Below are 22,710 nucleotides of genomic sequence, written 5' to 3' on the forward strand. Positions count from 1 at the left end.
ATAAACGCGATATATAAAAAAATTCAATGCATTCAATACAAACACTTAGACGTTTAGGTAGCTCCCAGTAGAAAAATATCAATTCAACAGCGGCCTTTTAAAGCATTCTCACTTCAATTAATTAATTAATTCCTAATTGAGTTTAAATTAAATATTCGCGATCGCAACGCTCGAGTACGCCGTCTAGCGGGAGCCTGTAAATATCAGACATTAATTTATCACGTTTTCATTTAGTTCCATCAAAATTATTGACTGAATCAGACGCCATTTTTTAGCAAAGTACTTTTTAAGTTTTCTAATTATTAAATGATCAAGATGGGAAAAACTTATTGGGACGGCTTTGGCCTGTCATAGGCTGTAGTGCCCAAGAATAAGAAGAATTATTAAATGGGGAATAGAACCATCTCCCAAAGCAATGACTTACGAACCACCACAAATAAAATCTTAAGAAATTAAAGCCTAATTCTTTGTAATTTTTATTCTTAAAGTATGAACTCACCCGCATTTTTGTCTCAGGAATTTTGAATTTTATATTTTTATTTATTTATAGTTTTATTTATTCATATTTTTATTTATCTCTGTATTTTTTAGCAAAGTGTCCAAAACATTCTTTTTCATTCGCAATTTATAGTTGGTTCTCAGATCTCTAAGAGTTTGAAACTTTACTGCTATATATGAGAAATCGGATGACTTAAACAGTTCTGAAGTTTAAAAATAGTTCTCTAAGTAATTCTATGAAAAATTGTGCTTAATATAGAAGTGATTCCATTATTTTATCCATCCCCTATATGCCTTCACGTTGTCCGGGGAATTAATTTATATATTTTTCTGGAATAAATTCGTTTTTTCGTATAATTGGCTAGAAACTGATATAGAAATTGATGATTGAATTTAACTAACTAACTCCCTAGCATTACAGTCCATGTTGAACCATGACCTCACTAACAATTTTCCTCCCAAGTCGCCTGTCTCTAGCTCTTTGTTTCCAGTTTCGGACTTTTACAGTTTTAACGTCTTTTTCCACCTCGTCAAACCATCTCTTGGCCGGCCTTCCTCTTTTCCTTTGGCCCTAGCACTGCCTCTTGGATATCTTCTTAGTGCCTATGTTTTCCTCCATTCTCTCAAGGTGTCCTAGCCATTGAATTCTCTTTGCTTTTACATAATTTATTATATCTTTTTCTTTAAATAGTCTTGCAATTACAAAATTGTATCTCCTTCTCCACAGATCACCCTCTTTGACAGGTCCAAAAATAGTACTAAGAATTTTTCTTTCCCAGATAATCAGCATTTTTTCTTGTTTCTGGGTTGTAGTCCATGTCTCTGATTCATAGATAACGGCTGGTCTGATTATAGTTTTATAAACCTGAAGCTTTGTTTTCCTCGTTATTACTTTTGATGTTAGCAATCTCTTAAGTGAAAAATAACTGCGATTTCCAGCATTTAGTCTTTGCTTAATCTCTGGCATAATATCATTGTTTTCAGTGAGAACTGAACCCAAGTACTTAAATTCGCTAACTCTTTCAAATTTTGTCACGATGATTGAATTTAAATTAAAGTTTAATACATATTTTCTCGATTGCTGAAATATAAGCAGCTTCCGTAATATAGACCAATAAGAAAAAGTCACATTACGTTAAAGGTGAATTGGACACTTCTTGCAAACTAAAGAACGCAAGAAACCTCATGCTTCAGAGCAGCTTTCTTACTCGCAACTGACAGTGAACGACATATTCAACGACTGTGTCAACCCCAAAGCCATGATAAAAACAAATTCGTACCTTCTTTTCCTTAGTATGTGGACTCTACATATCCAATTCATATTTCGGGAAGCAAATATTAGTTATATTAGATCTATCTTATAAATAACCCTGTATATTCAAGATATAGTTTTCAGTTTTCTAAATTTGATTGTTTCTTAGGGTGCGGAGCCAAATCATTCAACAAAAAATAAGTTCCTTTTAAAAACTCAAAAAATATTTTAAGCACTATATACTTTAACAAAATGCAAAAGAATTTTCAAAGACTTTATATGATCATGATAAAATAACTAGTTTCTGACAAAGAACTCATCTCTTGATTATATTAGCCATTATAAAATGATCAAGAGATTTTTCGTTTCGATATCAGAGAGTGGAAAATGAAGCCTGGAATAGAGAATATCTTGCAAAATGCAGCAGTTGCACATGAGAGTGCAATAATATCACCGAACCCAACTCAGTAGATGCACATGCGGACTCGCAAGCATTTCATCAAACATATAAAATTATTGGCGCTTTCATACGCTATGGACCGACGGTACGCCGAAATGGATTGTGGTTGAATGAATTGTAAAAACGTTGAATAGAACAGTGTGAAAAGCATGCTTTTGCGTTACGTGGCAAAACTCGACATGGTAAAGAAAAAAAATCTCATGTTGGAAAAGGGAAAATTAAGCACTTTTTAAAAATACCCAGTGAAAATAAGCACCTTTAAATACTTTTTAAAAACGCTACGCACCATGGTTTTAGAAACCCAAACTTCTTAATGATCATAAAGGTAAAGTTTAAAATTCGACAGTTTTTTTTATTCCCAATACGTAAATAAAACAATAGTTAAAAATAAACTATAACGATAATTTATTTGAAAACTAACTTTCAAGAAACTTTATATTCGTTTTTTAATGAAAAAAAAATTTGATTCATCATTTAGTTTCATTTTCCACAACCTTATAAAAAATGTTTTTGGTATAAAAAATTTTATGACCGAAAATGTTTTGTCAAGAATAATAAAACACCTGTTATAGTAGTAAACTTACATTTGTAGTGGGATTTTATTAGTTGTGTTTTATCTTATTGTTCTATAGAAAAGTAATGAACGAGAAATAATATATCCAATGCTCGACTCCATACACTTAAAATATTTTCGGGACACCACTTTTTCCTTCCTAAAACAACTACTAAATCGGAATTGGAATATTATTCCTATGCAGGTACATGACTGACTTGAATATGAAGTTGCCGAAAGAAGATATTTAGCTATTATTAGTGCATCACTTAAGAAATTTCAAAATAATGACCTTTAAGTGATTTTGCCAAACATCGTGTTGATGTTAAAACTGATATCAAAATTAATGCTTCCAATTCATTCAAAACTCATTAAGCATGCAAGTTTCAGTTTTATTTGATTATAATTTTTTAAATGTTATCAAAAATAGATTGATCATAAATATATCAGACACGTCTCTAGCACAAATGTTGCGATATCTGAAAACTCTTCAAAATTTAAATATAATTAAGACAAAAGAAAAAAACTCTTGAATGCTACAAAAATGGAAAGGCGCTCATTCAAAATAATTTAATAAAAAATCGAACTACATTTAAAGCAAATACTAACATATTAGGAAAAAAACTAAGAAAGCAAATTAATATTAGATCTTCAAGGCCGGTATGGCCTGCTCGGTAGGGCGCTGGGCCCATGTCCAAGAGTTCATGTGTTCGAAGGCCGAAAACTCCTTGTGTAGTATATGGTGACTGGTGCACGCTAAATCTGTCGAGTTGCAAAGTTCTCCATGTTCCCATAACAAATCGATACCCCTGGGGGTACTAATCCAGGAGTTTCCATGTCTTCTGAATTGGTTCAAAATTACAAGGCTATGACAATGAACATTAGTAGTCGTAAGCCCAAAAATTGGGTCGGCTGTTCAACGACGGCTATAAAATAAAATATTGGATTTTCAAAATTTTTTAATTATCTTCGGCATGCACATTGTTTTTTTAAAAAAATATTCTCCTAGAACTCTACTATCAGTTTCAAAAATTATAGCATTTTTAAATTTAAAACTAAGAATTCGATAGACCTTAGCTTTTTTTCAATGGTCTCACAAATCTCTGAACATCCACCTCTTTATTCCAAAATGCTATTTTCGACTTCCACTTTAAGTTATATAACTCCTTATCGAAATTCCACTTTACGTTTTATAACTCCTTATCGAAATTCCACTTTAAGTTTTATAACTCCTTATCGAAATTCTTAGTTTTCAGAGATTTATGTGATATTAGATAAAATGTATTTTCAAGAAAATTGTTTCACTAATGTTTCGAAAATAAAACGTTGAATTGATCAGAAGTAAAAGATAATGTGAAACTATAAGACTCAGAATCTAAATATACATTTTAATTGAGTAGCAAAAATCTTAATACAACTCATTTGTATTAACAGTAACGGTAGTTTTACAGTCAATTTAATTTTTAATTGAGTAGCAAAAATCTTAATACAACTCGTTTGTATTAACAGTGACTGAAGTTTTACAGTCAATTTTTGATTTAGTAATTCAATATAGTATTCTAATATATATTTTTAAAGCCACTGTCATCTGTACTGAGATATAGATAAATAGTCTTGAAGCCTCATTCGAGACTGTAAATCTTGGGCAACTTCAGAAATTCCTGCATTGATCTGGCGAATCTGTGGTTCAAACATATTCACTTCCCTATGTATTAAACCTAAAAGAAGAAAACTGCATGTGTCAATAGTTTTTAATAATTCAATTCTACAAGTTAAATTCAGTTAGATCATTTAATTTTACTTTTTGAAAATCCATTTAATTCAGAAATGGTTTTTAAATTAACAAAATGTTAACATCAGAAAAAGATATGACCTATTATTTCTTACAGCATTTCGGGGTTATTTATTAGCATAGCACTAGTTGTCTGACTAGGAGGTTTTTTGTATATTTTAAATTAAGAAAGTTATGTTTCCTAGGGTGCATAAGTAGAGGGATGTAAATTTTTTTTTGTGGAAAAACAATACACTTTAGACTTTGATTATTCACTACTTAATTTTTTTAAAATTCAAGTCTAATTATGCTCTCACATCAAAAATTATATTTACATCAAGTTGCTCACGTTAAAAATGGTAAGTTTACAATTTGGTATTTTTCCAAATTTTAGGTAATTTATTTAATATTATCACACTTGTTTTCACTAATACAGTCAGCCAAAGACTCCCTGTGTAGTAAATGGAAACTGGTGCACGTTAAATTTGTTGGGTCACAAAGTCCTCCCTTTCCCATAACAAACTAGGGGGTACTGAGTTGAAGATTGTTCGATCTCTGGTTCAGGTCAAAATTACGATCTGTGGATAAATGAATGGGTCCGTCCTATAAGCGGGTGCGGTAGAAGTCGAATTCTTGGGCATACATGGCACCACTGGAAAACAAGAACCATCGCACCCCTGGCCTACTAGCTGATGACAACAAAAACAACGACTTGCTTTCACTGCAGCAATGCTGGACAAAAGCTACTTTTCTTATTATGTCTTTTTCTGAACTTTAATAGATTATAAGAAACAAAACTTATAACAATTTTCAACTAACTTACACCAATTTTCAACAAATTTATAACAATTAACTTAAAATTTTCAAGACTTCAGAATACTATCAATTTAAAAAAAATAGATGAAAATTTGGGATGGGAGTTTAAAAAAACACAATAAGCAGAATAGAAGTTAGTTGGTATCAAACACAATTCTAATCTTAGATAAATTCTATTTAATAGATTAGATGAAATGAATAGTGCATTAATCAAGATTAATATATTAAATTAGCTTAATTAAAGAGACATAGCAAAAAGTAGCAATATATTTTTTTTTCGTTTAAGCAATTGTTAGCCCAAATTTTTTTTCAGATAACAACAATCATATAAAAATATATAATATCAACTTTAAATTAAATGAATTTGTTTTTTAACTTTTCTATCAATTGGAAAAAAAAGGATTTATGAAAAAATAATTTTTGTTATCTGGCTTGTTTTAGAAAGCAAACAAAAGAGGTAAAGTTAGGAAGGCTTAATAACATTTAAATTTAAAAACGCAATTTGCTTTTTTAAATTTCAGTTTAATGAGTGTTTGATTTAACAATTAAATACCTTTTAACTGTTAGTATCTAACTACATTTTTTACATATTTTAAGTTTAATTCTTAGCTTATCATTTGAAACCATACAATTAATTGTACTTCTAAAATTATATATATAAATTATAAACTGTACAGATATATTATATGAATTCAATAAAAAATAATAATAAACTTTTTAAATTTTTTTTTTGAATAATTAAAACAAAAGCAGTGTCTGTAGCAAAAATAAGTTTATATTTTCTTATCATAGTTTTACCCTTTTCTTAATTATTTAGCATTTTTCACTTTAAACTATATTACAATAGTGTTTGATAGGTTTAGAAGTCATGTCAACCCTAAATCTAATACTTATAATTCAGATCAAATTTAGTTATGATGTGTATATATTATAGAATATTAACAGTATTATATTATAAAGTGTAATAAGTTGTAAAACACAAGAAATTTATTTTAAGATAAATGTATGCCTATTTAAAATATTGAATAATGTAAGTTCTGTTTTGGTTAATAAACATAGACTTTAGATATTTCATGAAACAAAATTTACGACAGTTTATATTTTGGAAATTTTCAACAATATCTGAAGCTCATCTAAAAATGCATGCACACGCAAGTCTGTTGGTCTTTGAATATGAGAGGTGACAAACACACACAGATTTATTTTCTTATTAACAAATGTACAAAATCTGACATTCATCAATGATGATTAAAAGCGTAACTATCCATCAACGATAAGAGATCATTGCTTCATGATCGATCTTCAATAAGAGATGGTGCTTCGTTAGATGTTTGTTATCGCTGGGATAAGGATATTATTTATAGCGGCAGTTAAATTCTCAAACCAGTATAAGCCAGTATAAAAAATTGTTTTGCGCAGGTACTCTTGACTAGTTGTTGCATGAATCCCGCGAATTTGTTAAGTTCCGATTTTAACTCAACGCGGGTAATGTATTCTCCTGCCATAGACTGAATTATTTCTGCATTTAAGGTTGGTTTTTTTTTAAAAAAAAAGTCTATTTTTCCAGTTTCGGACAATGGAACATGATGAGTAGACTTAATTCAAAAGACTTTAGTAGACTTTTTTCAAAATTTAAAAAATGCTGGGCGATACTGCTGATTACGACCTCTGGATTACGACAGCCATTACAATTTCTGCGTCTCGCAGTGGACTGCTTGTTAAGACATGGTTCCCAGCAGATCACCGAAGTCAAGCATCACTGGCTACGGTCAGTGTGCGGGTGGGTGACCACTTGGATCAGTCTGCGTAGGGACCGAGGGTGTGCGGTATTGGTCCTCGTTAAACTGTGCTACCGTAAAGTGCTCGAATTCGCGTGCAGGTCGTCGGGCTACCGAAGCGGGGGTGCCATCCCCTCCGCAGAGGTGTGATGGCATGTCTTCGGATCATCCTCCGGGATGTTTCTCAGCCCATTGTGCAGCTCTAGTGCAACGTAAATTAACAACAACAATTTCTGCAACACGTGTCCCTATTGCATGGGCCCTAATGTTCGGAGCAAAGGCCTCCACAGTTGTGGCATCTGGTCTGGGATTTACAGTATTTGTCGGGATGGCCGAAACCCCAACAGTTCTTGCATAAAGTTAATTTTTGTTTTGATAATTTTTTGTTTCATAGTTTTGGTACCAAAGAAGGATTTCCTCTGGATTAACTGTACCTAAGATGATAAATAAGATTGCAGTTGACGGTTTCCCTTTTTTAAGAACCGACGAATTTCAAGAGCCTGTACTTTGTTTTCTGAATTGAACTCCCGTCTAACGTCCGAAACCGAGGTTTCGACCGGAAAGTTTTGGAGGATGAATTCGGTGGTAATATATTCTAGAAGGTATTTAGCTGATACTCGAACCTTCAGGATTGTGTTTAGTTTTAATATGTGTTTTGCAGTTTCTAAGTTCCCGCATTGTATAAGGAGCTCCCTTCTTCTTTGAAATATTATGCTTTTAATTCTTTTGGTCAGTACAGAAGCAATTGAGTACTTTAAGGCTTACCGGTGGGGTCTTTGGTACAGTACAAGATTTGTCTTTTGCTTCAATGCTAAACCATAAGTCTGTTGCACCATTATTTTTGGTTTGAACAACTATATCTTCTATGAGCTCCTTAGAGCACGACTGGTGGTCTAAGAGACTGGTCATTTTGACCGTATAGCCCCCAAAGAGTAGAGAGTCACAGTGGCTAACCTGTTTCTTGGTAATCCTGAAATAAGGAGGACATTATCACCTTGCTTCAAATTCATAGATGCTCGCTTGTCATCCAAAATACAAGTAGTGCTGTGTTGAAATATTACAATAATTCGAACAACTTTAACGGGGTCTGTCTTGTATTTGTTGATTCATTTGTTTTTAGAAATGCTCAGTTTTCAGATGAACGACATGAACATGTAATCCAAGAAACACCAAAAGTTTTAATTCCAAGCTTTCCGCAACAACATTTGCAATATTTAATACCAAATATAACGTTTCAAAACGTGAAACAAAATTTCAAGTAAAACAAAAAAGCTTTATTAAAACATTTCGTTTCGCTTAACAAAAGACTTTCCACTCATTATTAACATCAGGCTAGTAACGTGTTAAATTTATATCTACCAAAAAACCTCTCTTTCCTCAATTATAAATTTTATGAGGTATAATTAATATGGTTGTTTCCATACCAACCCCACATATACCTCATATATACCTAAAATAATCTCAACACCACAAAACAACTTCAAAAATACATTAAATTTTGGCAAGAGTGTTTCCTAAGCCCACTACCAATAGCATATAATGCAGGCCTGCAACATAAAAAGTAATAGTACCGATATTTTCATTAAATACTTGTATGGCTTCTGGGGATGAGGGAAATCCGCCAAACACACCCACCAACATAAAGGTAGCGGTTTTGAGTCCCACTAATTTACTGATGACTCCATCTCGACCTCTACAGCTTTTAATTTCTAGTCAAATAAAAAATAGCGCTTTATTTATGTCAAACGGGAACTGCACACTGGAGATGGTCTGAAAACATCATCATTATCTAGAGACATGATATCAAATTTTTGATCCTCTGAAGAAGGAATAACTCCTCCCCTTAAATAGCCCGATGACTTGTGGAGCCTATTACGATAGAACAGTTAAACGAGGACCGATCACGCAACCCCTCTGTCCCTTCGCAAGCTAGTAATTAGAATTCTCTCCCACTCACTCACTGCCAGCAGCCAAATTGACTTCGGTGATCTACAGGTGTCTTAGGCGCACTCCGCTGTGTTACCAAATATTAGAATAAAGCACACTTTTGAGAAGGGTCTAAAGTCACATCCAGAGTAATGATAGATTATTTTGTGACTTCCTCTATATCTTCACTCAAAACTTTTTTACTTTCTCTTACTTCAGTTTGGAAAGTACAAAGGAGCACTCGAAAAAAGATTCCTCGCATCTTATATTAAGAATCATTCAAGAAGGTCACAAGTTCGTATGTCCAGGTCACTGAAAAATTTTAGAACTTACAATTGAATGAAATACACAATCTTTATTGAAATGAGACTGCAACATAGAGGGGTTAAATAGTTATTTTCAAATATTACTTCATAGCATCATTTAAAATCAAAAAATTTTAGATCCGCGATCTTTCAAAAATTTTAACTGTTTCAAAAACTCGGTTTTAACTGAATGATTAGTAGCTATAGTTGTTCATTTACGTCGCACTAGAGTTGCACAATGGGCTATTGGCGGCGGTCTGGGAAACATCCCTGAGGATGATCCGAAGACATGCCATCACAATTTTGATCCTCTGCAGAAGGGGTGCCCCCCCCCCGCTTCGGTAGCCCGACGACCTGCACGCGAAGTTGAGCACTTTACGGTAGAACAGTTTAACGAGGACCAATACCGCACACCTTCGGTCCCTACGCAGGCTGATCCAAGTGGTCATTCACCCGCACACTGACCGTAGCCAGTGATGCTTGACTTCAGTGATCTGCAGGGAACCGTATCTTAACGATCAGTCCACTGCGGGACGAATTATTAGTAGCAGTAGTACTTTATTTACATCACACTAGATATGCACAATGGGCTGTAGGCAACGTCCTGACAACCGGCTGGACCGATACTACACACTCACAATCCCTTAGTTGACTGTTCAAATTAGTTACCCACTCGCTCACTGACGCTTTACTTCGATGATCCACTGGGAACTGTACCTTAATTAAAGAATACAGAAAGAGAAGAGTTCAACTCTTAGAATACGTAACTTAAAGCCGGGAACTGCTAGGTTCGGTATGCTAAACCAGAAAAACAACTTACAGTATGAGTGACATGGTAAGGAAATGATTTACATTTCTAAGAAAGCTAGCCTTATTTCTCTGGGTATATTCTTTACCTTAACAATTAGTCCGCTACGGGACAGCTCAATTTTTAAGAAGAAAAAAAATCGTCTTTTCTGAAAGCATTATTTAATTAACTTTTTTTTATTTTTGGTAAGCATACATAACCAGGTTTTTCTGCTCAATTTAGGTTTATACTGCTGTGCAATTAAGAAAACAACGCAAGTGCTCCACGATACATTCAGAGTAAAGTGACTATTTTCTTTCTATTGCTACTGCTATGAACGCTTAAAAGGAATTTCAAAAAAAATGATAAAGCAAAATTCATTTTTGAAAAAAAAAAACTTTTTTTTTGCAATATTTAGAATGCGTACAGAAATTCCAACTATATAAAATTTCAATTCTGAATAATTTGTTTTTCTATTTCACAACAGTGTAAGCCTTTGTCAAGTAGAACTACGGATCGTACAATTTAATGAAAGACAACACGAAAAATGAATCCAGGGTTATAGCGAGCTTCGAACTCGCTACCTCCACACTAAAGAGCGCTTGGCGAACGATGCCGCGTGACCAGATTATTTCATTGATAACATCCTTTGAAAAATAGGTAGATTGAGACGGCTCAAAGATTACTTAGCTTGGGTTAGGATAAAAGTTATTATAGTTGCGGTTTGATACTGCTTAATAAAGGTAACTACAAGATTTAGGGTAGACCATGGTACGTATTTACGTATTTTTTACTACTAATTAATTTGAAATTTAGCGTACGATTTTTTTTTAATTACAGCAGATAGTGGTGTTGAAAACCATTTTATTTATTATCAAATAACTTTTAAAAATTTCGTTTTGTTAGACCAGATTGCGTCAACTGAGTAACAATATTAAGTGGAAGATTAAGCAAAATTTTTATTCTTTTAGCTTTTAAGGACATTCTATGTCGAAAAATTGCATTGTTAAATAATAAATGTTAAAGATAAAACATCTTATTTTCTCAAAACTTTTCCGACATAAGTTATGAATGAAAACTTTTGTATATAATTTTATTGAATGATAGAAAAATGCAATCCATAATTAAGCATTTTATTTTTTTAGTCTTTATTGATATCTTAAATCTAATAATTACAAACATACATAATGGTGGAGGCGAATCTTCTAAACGCACCTGAGAAAAGGTGAAAACGCAGTAGTTTTAGAAAATCAATTTGTTTCAATGGTTTTAGAAAGAATATTTAACAAAATCTTTGTATTCTTACTTAATTTTTTGAGCTAAAGTTTTTAGATATATGCAATCATAGATTTTGATAGGCTCATATATTGGAAACTCCATAACCACAGTTTTTAATATAACTTTTATAGGATGCTCAAAATGATATGAAAACACATACATGTAAAGTAAATGTTAAGTAAGAAATGCTAAGTAAAGTTCAACGAAACTTAACGCAAAAACGTTATAAAAGCTTGAAAAATCTTGAATACGAAATTTTAAAACAACAGAACCTGATTGAGTGATAAAGAAAACCGGGAGGTGAAAAGCAAATGTTTGAAACATATCAGGTTTAAATTTAATCATTCTTTCCTCAATGATGATTCGTAAGATTTCGAAAAGCTTATTTTCTTCCTTGTTTGAAAATTAATCTGAGACGTCTAATGTAGATACTGTTTTTACTTTATTTTTTAATACAATTCTAAAATTATAAAATAAATTAAGAACAGTATTTACTGAACCCCGTTTATATTTTATTGCTTTGTCTATTACACTCAAATGGTTAAAGAAATCAGCTTTATGTACATGTGGTCTGAACTTGTAAATATTTCCTAAATTTATTTTAGAACATCATAAAATTACTTTTAATAATATAAAGCAAAAGTGCATACAAAATACTTCAAATATTTAATTTATTTCTAAGTTTCTTTAGGAAATTAGACATCTATTATTTTACATGCGAAGAAATAATTTAATTGGAATGTACCGTAAAAAAAGTAAAACCTATAAATAATTTTAATTAGGCGTTCACAACTCTAAAATAACACTTACAGGCTTAAAAGTAATTTTTTTTAAAGTTTATTAAAACAGTATACTAAAAATTAAAAAAAAATTTAAAAAAAACATTTTTCAACGCGTGTATTTGAATTTTATAGAATTTTGTGCCATAAAGAACATTGGACATATCTTTAAACTTACGTATTGAACATGGTAATAATATTAGTCCGAGACAGACAAGCTATAAAATGCTTAATATAATTTTTGGATTCAAATACTTAAAGACGCATAAATAAGTACCTAAGCATTGACAGAAAAAAAAAATTGAAATTTTCGAGAGCATAAGAACTAATCTAACAAAATAAATTTCTCAACTTTAGTTTGCTTAGCCATTGAAATTGTAACTACTTAAAAATACCAAGATATTTAAGGAAATACATTTATCGAAATATCGTTCTGAACTAAATTGGCCAATTGATGACAAAAGTTAATTGCTCTTGCTTTAATACAGAAATTTTTAACTGCAATTTTTATTGCCTAGACCTGTAAAAAGTAATGTGGTTTACAGAATTTCATTGCATAAATTTTCTACTTTAATAAATTTCCAACATAGGAAAAAAAGTTTCATATACATAACATAACATAAGTAATAATAACTATATTTTAATAGCCTCAATAACTATATTTTAAATTACGAAACTCTACTCTGAAAAATTGTGAAATCATAGCTGCCAACATGGATAGGAAGAAATTTAGTAGATTTTACAAACTAATATAAATTTCATGATAATTGTTGCAGAATGTACTAAATATTTTACACAAGAGGAATTTTAGAGATTTTTCTAGTCATCAAAATATAAAAACTGCAATATTTTTCAGTTAAGATTGATATTAAACATACTTGAAATTTTATGTGTTATGTTTATTAAATATTTGAATATTAACAGGCATTTAATTCGTCAAAGATATTTAAGAGATTTTTTTAAATTTATTTAAAGCGAAATATCTGAAGACCTGATTTTTGAAAATGAGGTTCGCTTCATTATGCATTGGTAATACTTAGTTAAATATCCCAGCACAAGCAATGCGTACAAAAATACTATTTCAATCGGGATTTTTTTTTTTTTTTAGGAAACTTTACGGAATTTTCTAAGATGTACAAAAACCAGGAGAATTTTAATTAAACCAGTAAATCAGGAGAAAGTGGCAAAATCCAGTAATCTACAAGAAAATTCAGTAGAGTTAGCAGCTTTGTAAAATCTTTAGTGCGAATGTGTTTACTAACTTCAGTTCTTATAGATGTTACAATAACAAGCTTTTACACAAGGAAAACATTATTTTTAGAACTTATATCCAGTAACTAAGCTCATTACGCACAACAAAAAATAGTACCATATTAAAAAGGTATATGAGAGGCGTTAATAGGCACTCTGTGAAAATAATACAAAACTTTAACATCAGACAAAAGATTGTGCTTTTGTTTGATACATTATGTGTGCTTTTTTCTTTTTAGATACAAAATTAATTTTACTTTTAAGCAACTGTACTTTTACTCTACAATAACTTTATTTGAATAAAGACTACATTTTACTATAATTTCTAATAGAATTGTAAGTTACTATTCAATCGATTTTAACAGAATTGTATACCAGCATTAATTGAAATGAACCAAAGAAACAAAATATATGAATGCGCATTACGAAAGTTAAGGAACTTAAATTATTACCAATGACTTAATCATTAAATCATGTATTTTAAAAACAAAACTAAACTTTTTATAAATTAGAAACAAAAACCTTAGCATTACTCCCAAACTGCAGATTAAATTTTGTATAGTTATAAAAATGTACTTTGGATTACAATTCACACAACTAACAAAAGAAGAATAATGAAAACTCCAAATGCTTTTGAAAATGTCCATGTAATGGTCAAATTAAAATAATTGATATTATAATTATTATTCTAAAATTTCTAGAAGAAAAGCCGATTATATCACAGAAAACTTTAATATTTTTGAGTTTCAAATTAAACTATAAATATTTTGATAAAGCTGTAATAAATTGCATTGCTTTACCCAAAGATGGGAACTTATAAGTTTCGGGAGTCTGTCAAAAAGACACTTAACTTTTATTGATGTTAGTAAGGCAAAATTAATAGTCGTAAGAAATACATAATATAGCCAATGTAGTAATAAGTTTCTTAGAAAGCCTTAATTTTATAAGTACTTGAAAATCTTAATAAATGACTTACCCTATAAAGTATTTAACAACTAGTTTGATTTGTAAATAAACTTTAGTTGTTATACTGAGCTTGGAAAAAAACAATAAAAAGAAAACCATTTTAAAGACATCTATATAGAAAGTTAAATAAGCCATCTAAATAGACAGTTCTTTAGCTGTTGTTTCACCAAGTTTATCTTCTCCACAATCAGCAAACTGTATGCGCGACACAGACATGCTTCCATTCAGTCTTATATATGAATCATGAACCACTAGAGAAAACAAAAGTAACAATAACAATACTATAAAAAAGTTACAATGCCAAACGAGATAAATTTCTCATAGTGACAAAAAAATCCTAATATTTTATTACTCATTTACAGAGTTAACTGATTTTTTTATAAGTTAACTGATATATAAATCTCATCTATCAATTTAGAATGTAAGGAATACATTTCATGCGGTAGTTATTATGAAATTTAGAAATAGATGTAGACGAATTGTAGATCTAAAATAAAAATACTCCTAACTTTAATCACAAATTTTCCTCAATACAGCTGTTCTGAAAAATGCAACCATTATCTTTTAATATTTCTTATTATAAAATATACCTAACATAAATTTTAACAACCTTCCTAACTTTTCCTCCTGGATTCGTGTGAAAATCGTGTTAGATACGTTTTTTCAAGTTTAGGTGTAAAAGTCAGTCGGAAATAGTAACCCAGCAGTCCTCCTACGAGGAATTTTTTTTAACCCCTAGTGAAAGCAAAGTTATTCCGTTTTGGACTCGTTCCAGACAACAAATACAACTGTGGTTCCATCTCCGATATTGATCACACTATTCTAGTATGCCCTCTCTTTGATCAACAGCTCACCACCCTTAAAATACAGCTAGGACTTGGGGCCTTGTCGTTTTTATACCTTATGGACACTTCGGACAAACGCAAGCTACAATATCTTATGCATTACCTAAAATCTATCCGCTTACTATTGGCGATTGAAATGGGCTGCAGGTGGCGTAGAGCAGAACTCTCTACCTATGGCAACACTTTGCACGCTTTCACCATTAGCGTGTGGAAAGTCATAGAGGAAGGAAGTACGTTAGTTTCTCTCTTGATTTTCATGTAGATTNATAAACAGAATATTTTACAATTGTAGGTAAAAAAAATTGGCGATCGAAATGGGCTGCAGGTGGCGTAGAGCAGAACTCTCTACCTATGGCAACACTTCGCATGCTTTCCCCATTAGCGTGTGGAAAGTCATAGAGGAAGGAAGTACGTTAGTTTCTCTCTTGATTTTCATGTAGATTAAAATCTTTTGAGTTGAAAAACTATATGGAACTGAAAACTATATTGAACATAGTTCTAGCAAAAAGTATCACGGAAATTTTAAAAATTATTTTTATGAAATAAAAAGGAAAGATATTAGGAAAAGGGAAAATATCGTAGTACATTCCTAAAGAGGAGGAGAGGGAAGGGAGAAGGGCTAATGGCATGAAACCGGTCTCTCCCCAGATGGCGTATTCGAGTGTTGCGATCGTGAATAATCATCCACTTATCTCGGCTACCTTGGACATAAGCGAGCTATAAGCTGCAAATTGCAAAAAGCTCCAAAACTGATCGTCGATAATAATAATCATCATCATCATGATTGTGATTACAAAGAAAATCGATGTATCTAATAAGCTCTTAAAAAATCAAGTACTGAATTTGTGCTGTGTCCACCATTACTTTTTTAATTATGTTGTATAAAATTCTGAATTCTTATATTTTTCAACAGGAGTCAAATATCCTAGAATTAGTATCTAGTTCTAAATTGACTAATGAGAAACTAAATGAGATCGCAAGTTCTCAAGAAAAAATTCAGCGGGAGCTCAGCGATGTCAAGAACAAAGTGCAGTCTCTGAATACGAATTACAGTCAACAAGTTGGAAACATAAATAGGAACCGAAGTGAAATATCATTGTTGACTCTCAGATTAAACAACCTTGAGACTTCCATGCAGTTAAATGATGCTGCAGCAGTCGCAAGAAACTTCTGGTGCGATAACCTCGGACAAAAGTTACAATCCCTAGAAGAAGCAATTAAAGATGTAAGTATTATCTAAGTTAAACTTTCTGATCAATAAAAATATTCTCCTTGAAATTACTTATAATTAAGACATGCCTTAAATATTTAATTGAAACTATTTATAATTCATGGGATATCATATCATATTTATAATTCATAAAAAGTCATATATGAAAAATATTCATAAATAAAGATGAAATAAAACTGACAAAGTCATAGACTGAATAAAATTAGAAATTGCTCTTTTGAGTTAAAATTGCTTAAAACACGCAAGATTGTCCTTTATTATATTGCATTTAAGGCATAAATAATGATATTTTATTAAACTGATTATTCACATAGTAAAAAGATCATCTTTTTAAAATTTTTTGTTAATGATAGATGAATGTGAAAAATGTTCCCTCTTGTGAGTTCTCATTATCATATACTAATTATGTGAAATTTTCATAGTAAGTAGAATTACATTGAATAAAAATTAAAAACAATTCTGCAAGTCAAAAATTGTTCAGTCATCATTATCAGAAATGAGACATTATTTTTTTATTAAAAAAAATATTTTTAAATTGTTTAAATTTTATTGGATATTATTAATATATTTAGGGTATCTGTGCACCTGGAAACTAATGGATTTTGGAATTGAACAAAATTTGCCTTGATTTTAACAATTTTTTTAAAAAAAGTCGTAGATTTGGTCCAGGAGAAATCTCATTTTTTAAAATAGAATTTACCCCTTCCCCCTTCAATTTCATGGTGTTCTGAATATCTGAATTTGTAACAAAATCTCCACTCACAGTCATATTTTATTAAAATATAAAAAAGTTATTATCATGTTCTTTGAAAAAAATGAATGATAGAAAAAGCTCATTTCTAGAGGGAATCATCTTTTAACTTTCTGTGATTTCAGAATTTTCCTTATTACTTATTTTATCAGTTTAAAATTCTAGTTGAAGCAAGCCAGTCATTGGCGAATTTTTTCAATTCCGAAATGAGAACAGAAAAATCAGGAGTATTTCTTTCCTTTCCGATGAACAAGAATATTATCTNTGGTGTTCTGAATATCTGAATTTGTAACAAAATCTCCACTCACAGTCATATTTTATTAAAATATAAAAAAGTTATTATCATGTTCTTTGAAAAAAATGAATGATAGAAAAAGCTCATTTCTAGAGGGAATCATCTTTTAACTTTCTGTGATTTCAGAATTTTCCTTATTACTTATTTTATCAGTTTAAAATTCTAGTTGAAGCAAGCCAGTCATTGGCAAATTTTTTCAATTCCGAAATGAGAACAGAAAAATCAGGAGTATTTCTTTCCTTTCCGATGAACAAGAAAAGTATCTTTAAAATATAATTCTGCCAAAAAAAAAGAAAAAAAATTATTTGCTTTTGTAATATTTTCAGCTATTTCATTGCTTCAACTTTTTCTTTACTCTGTTTTTTAAGTTTAAAATCTCTAAATATGAAGATGCAAAGTATAACAGTTTTGGTTTTACCTATCATTTCAATTAGGGATGTAACGAATATTCGGCCTATTCGGCTCTTTTGCCGAATACTGAAGTTATTCGGCCGAATACTGAAGTATATGCTATTATTAATTATTTAGATTTGTAAAAGCCTTATTGTTGGCATCAAAATATTTAAAATATTACAAAAAATACATCAAGTTGTTAAATTTAATTTAAAGTATAGAAAGTTTAAAAAAGAAAATTTTTTAATATTTATTTCATTTTTAATTTAAATTTTGAAAATTATTTAATTTCAAAAGTGAAACTTTTTAAAAAGTTCTTAATTTTCTGAGTTTTAATAATTTTTCTGACAAAAAAGAAAGTTAAGAATACATTTAACAGTAGTAAGTAATGAGTTCTTATCTTAAATAAAATAGCATATAAATTACAAGTTTAATTATAACTAAAATATGCTATTATTAATTATTTAGATATATAAAAGCCATATTGCCTTGTTATTGGCATCAAGATATTTAAATTATTACAAAAAATAAATTAAGTTGTTAAATTTTTTTTAAATATACAAAGGTTAAAAAAGCTATTTTGTTAATATTTATTTCATTTTTAATTTAAAATTTGAAAATTACTTTAATTACAATCAGAAGAGAAATTTTTAAAAAGTAAGTATTCGGCCTAAAATTTGGCCGGGTATTCGGCTATTCGACCCCATCACTATTCGTTACATCACTAATTTCAATTACTATTATTATAATGCTTTTTTAAAATTTCCCAAACATAAGGGATCTTCTTTTAGGGGTATTAAAACAACATATATCCCTTCCTCCTTAGTTCTAAAAGGAGTATCTGTGAAGTGTTCCTCACAAATTAAATTTTCTTTACTGTTAGTTATTTCTTTTAAATTCTATAACTGCTATAATTTGTCCTCGTTGAGAATCTAACGGCAGTGAACCTTTGTTTCATTTATTGAATCGAAATTTCAGGTCACTACATACCCAACTACTGACCAAAAGCAATCACAAATTTTTTTGTTTTAATTCTTTATTGTTTTAATAACTCATAAAATATATTTGCACTCAATAATCTATTTTTTCTGGAATAATAAGAGTGCCATCCGCAAAATTAGAAAAATAAACGCTTATATTTAAAGATTTATTTGGAGTAAAATCTGTGATGTTATTAACCATGAGCATATCTACTTCTCTTTAAAATGATTTATTTTCATACGAAATCGTCACTTTTACACACACCAATTAACCATTTTAGAAGTATCATTTAAAGAGAGATTTATGTATTTTTTTTCACTCTTAAATTGTAATATATTAGCACATTCATTTGAAATATGACAGGTTTCACTGACACACTGTCACAACAATTTTAGTTGTCTACTCTTGGAACGAAAGATTCAGCACTTATATTAAAGGAGGCTTGTAATTTATTCTTTCTTTTCTCTTAGATGGCTAGAAATTTGTGATGGGCTTTTCTGCATAGAAAGTAGTTTTTCATTCTGCACTTTACATCTGGGAGAAAAGCACTTAAAAGAGTCTATTTTTAACAAACTCTACTCTATCGTATGCAGGAAAATCTTTTGAAACATGGACAAAATTTTAATGCATGAGACTCATTATATTTACATAATAAACAGTTATAATTTTTTATTTCAGATGAAAATATATTTGTTGTACACTCAAATTACTAACTCTGTTTTGTTTATTAACACTTAGTATTTCCACTGAAGGTTTTGGAATGTTTTATTTTTGCCTTTCGAAGATAAGTAAATGTCATACTCGCTCCCTAGTTCATGCGGTTTAAAATTTGTTTCTCCCTGTTTTACACAATTCTCGATTGCGAGCACTCATTATTTTATCCAATGATATTAACTCAGATGGATTTAAAGTCATTTATATTACATAATTAACAGTAATACTCAAATGTTGCACTTAATCTTGATGCAAATTGTACACAACTCTTTGAACTTATTTTTTAGAATCTAATGTTGTGTTGTAGGGGAAAACTCCTTTCTTAATAAAAGTAAAAATAACAGGAAAAGTTCTTAATAAAAGTAATTGCCCGGCAATTTTAATTCTCACAAAAATGGGTTGCATAGTGGTAATAGTCAAATATTTAACTTCCTTGGATTAAACCCTGGTCTTTTATTAAAAAGAAAATTAAATGAAAAAACAAGCTAGCTAGACTTTTTCTTCAAGGCTAATTTTTTTCTAATGCTGTTTCCATTTTAAAATGTATAATTAAATATTTATGTTTAGCTGAAGCAAATTATCAGCAATCCTGTATCATCCACGGATACCACACCTTCGAATCCAGAAGCCTCTCCACAAAACTGGTAAGATTTTATTTCTTATATATCACTACCAATTAAACTATAGTTGAAACCAAGTTTTTTTTTTTTTTTTTCCATCTCTTATTTTTTTAAAACAATTTAGATAGATAGATTTAGAGGTTGGGCAGCTCGAAAGAGCAGGGTCTATTGTGCCCAAACCCTAAATCATGATTAATAAGAAAGCCTTTTGGCTGAAATGATTCAGTATTAAATGGTAAAATATAAAAAATTGATAGAATAGTTCCTGAGAAATCAAATTTCAAAAGTACCACTTTTTAAAAATCAGATTTTGCTCAAATTTTGTTTTTTGAAATTCAAAATTGAATTTTTGAGATATTTATCCAGCTATATTTTAATAAATCAGAATTGTTTATCCAAAACAATCTTGTTGCCAACGAAATTTAAATCAGCGTGGAAAAAAACACTGATGCAAACAAGGGGGTGTTTTGTGGTATAGGTTCCCCCATGAAAAAACAGTATTTTATGTTCTTATACTTAAATTCGGCCTTGGTAATCTAGCATAATTGTGTATATATTTAGATCATGAATAAGATCATAACGACATCTATTTTTCATGAGTAAGAATTTTGAAATTATAATTATATAATTGGTATTGTAAATAAAACTATTAAATGACTTTTCTTCTTCTTTTTCTTAGAATACCTGATTTGTGTGTTAAAGATTCTGTTTTCTTCAGTTTGAAAGATAATTCTTTGTTCATTAAGAAGAAAAGTTTAAGACAACAGGTGCTCAAATCGATTTAATTTATGTTGAATAAGAGAAAAAATTGAAAATATTTTTGTAATTCTGAAATAAATTTTTCTAAGTAGGACTGATCAAAGAACAGTAAGGGACCTCCTTGTCAGTAATTTAAACTAAGCTTATATGTTTAATTATGAATTGTGATTAAATTAATTTGAGCTTGTATTTGTTTCAATTTATGTTAAGTCATAAATCTCAAAGTATTGTTAAGGAAATACAAAAAAAAAATGGATTACTTGTAACATTTAAGGAGCCTTCAGAAATGTGTGGGCCCTAAGTCTCAGGCCTAATGATAAACCAGGCACTGGTTTCTAATCCAGAAAAATTTTCTCCTTATATTCCTTACACTGATTTTTTTAATTTTTGTTTCAATGTATTGTTTGTAGGGTTTCTTTTTACCCATTTTATAATGTAACATTTAATAACACACATAATTACAATGTGTATTTGTAATGTATGTTTCGTATTGTTTAAACTTTTTTTAATTTTCAATTGTTAAATTATTGTTATAATGCTCGATATTCATAAACTGATATTTTTCCTGAACAGATTTATTAATAACAATTTACAATTAAATAAGCCCTATAAGATAAAATCTGTGTATTATAAAAGGACTTAATTGAATAAAGAAAGATTATCTAAAAGTGAAATCTCTTGTTAATTTAATTAATCTGTATTTTTTTTAAATTTTACCTGTCACAAACTTTGTGAATGCAAATTTTCCCCTGTTAGTTTTCCTTCGTTTTGCATTATGAATCAATTGATTCACTAGTGCTTCATGAAACAGGAGACTGCGTTTAACAGCTTTAGGATCATTTAGCAAACGTCTTACCTTTTTCCTTGGAGTAAGATACTTTGAATCTTGGAGTCGTTGGCAGCATTTCTTGTATTTAGCTGTCCTTTTCTTCTCAGAGGCTAAAGCACGCTCCAAAATTTTTATTTTCTTAGATGCAGCATTTCTTGCACGCACGACTCTTTTCCTCCCAGCCTTCTTTTTCTCAATGCTTGAGGTAACTAAATTATGCAGACCTAAGCTATAGCTGCATGATGGTGAATCTTGTTGATGCTCCTCTTCTGCAATTAACCTTTTCTTTGCTCTTTAAGTTTGAGCATGTACTCGCCAACTCTTTCGCTGCTGCCTTTGTTGTCTTTTAGATTTTTGTTCAATAGATTTCAACTTTCCTTCTTTTTTGCGCCTTTTATAACGTTCTTTCTCCTTGGCCCTTGCCTTTTCATATTCTTCAGGATTCTCCTTCATTTTTTGTCTATCCCTTCTTTTCCTCTCATTATCCTTCTGACGCTTCTCTTCAATTGACATCCTTTTGCTTTTTTTGTTCTTACTTGGTTTGCCCATTATTAATATACACTAATAAAAGCACATTATTAAAAAAACTACAAATTAAATTGGAAATCCAGAAAAGAATTGCAAAATTTATCTCAATCCTGTAGTTATTTTTAATTACAGGTGTTGGAACAAAAAAAATATGGTCAGAAAATGTATAAATAATAATATAAAGTAAAAACTTGAAATGCTAAAGAACAAAAAATAATTTGCAGAATTCTTTTAAATGAAGTTGTATGTACCATAATAAAATTTTATAATAGTATAAAAGTAACTTAAAAATTAAGCTAGTAAAAATGTATCAAATTTAAATTAGTATACGCCGAAAAATTACA

At 30.3% G+C, this 22,710-nt stretch overlaps 2 long non-coding RNA genes across 2 annotated transcripts; one reads left to right on the top strand and one right to left on the bottom strand.

The window, feature by feature from the left end:
• Positions 1–4,131: 4,131 nt before the first annotated feature.
• LOC139424982 (uncharacterized) lies at positions 4,132–15,504 on the bottom strand. The gene is made up of 3 exons (XR_011636132.1): positions 15,031–15,504; positions 14,431–14,671; positions 4,132–4,481 (listed from the first exon to the last, which is right to left on the bottom strand). It is a non-coding gene; the product is annotated as an uncharacterized lncRNA (long non-coding RNA).
• A 461-nt stretch (positions 15,505–15,965) lies between these two features.
• LOC107449391 (uncharacterized) lies at positions 15,966–21,683 on the top strand. The gene is made up of 3 exons (XR_011636131.1): positions 15,966–16,490; positions 20,198–20,274; positions 20,930–21,683. It is a non-coding gene; the product is annotated as an uncharacterized lncRNA (long non-coding RNA).
• The last annotated feature ends 1,027 nt before the right edge of the window (positions 21,684–22,710 follow it).

The sequence above is a fragment of the Parasteatoda tepidariorum genome, chromosome 1 (assembly GCF_043381705.1).
Source record: "Parasteatoda tepidariorum isolate YZ-2023 chromosome 1, CAS_Ptep_4.0, whole genome shotgun sequence".
NCBI classification, from domain to species: Eukaryota; Metazoa; Arthropoda; class Arachnida; order Araneae; family Theridiidae; genus Parasteatoda; species Parasteatoda tepidariorum.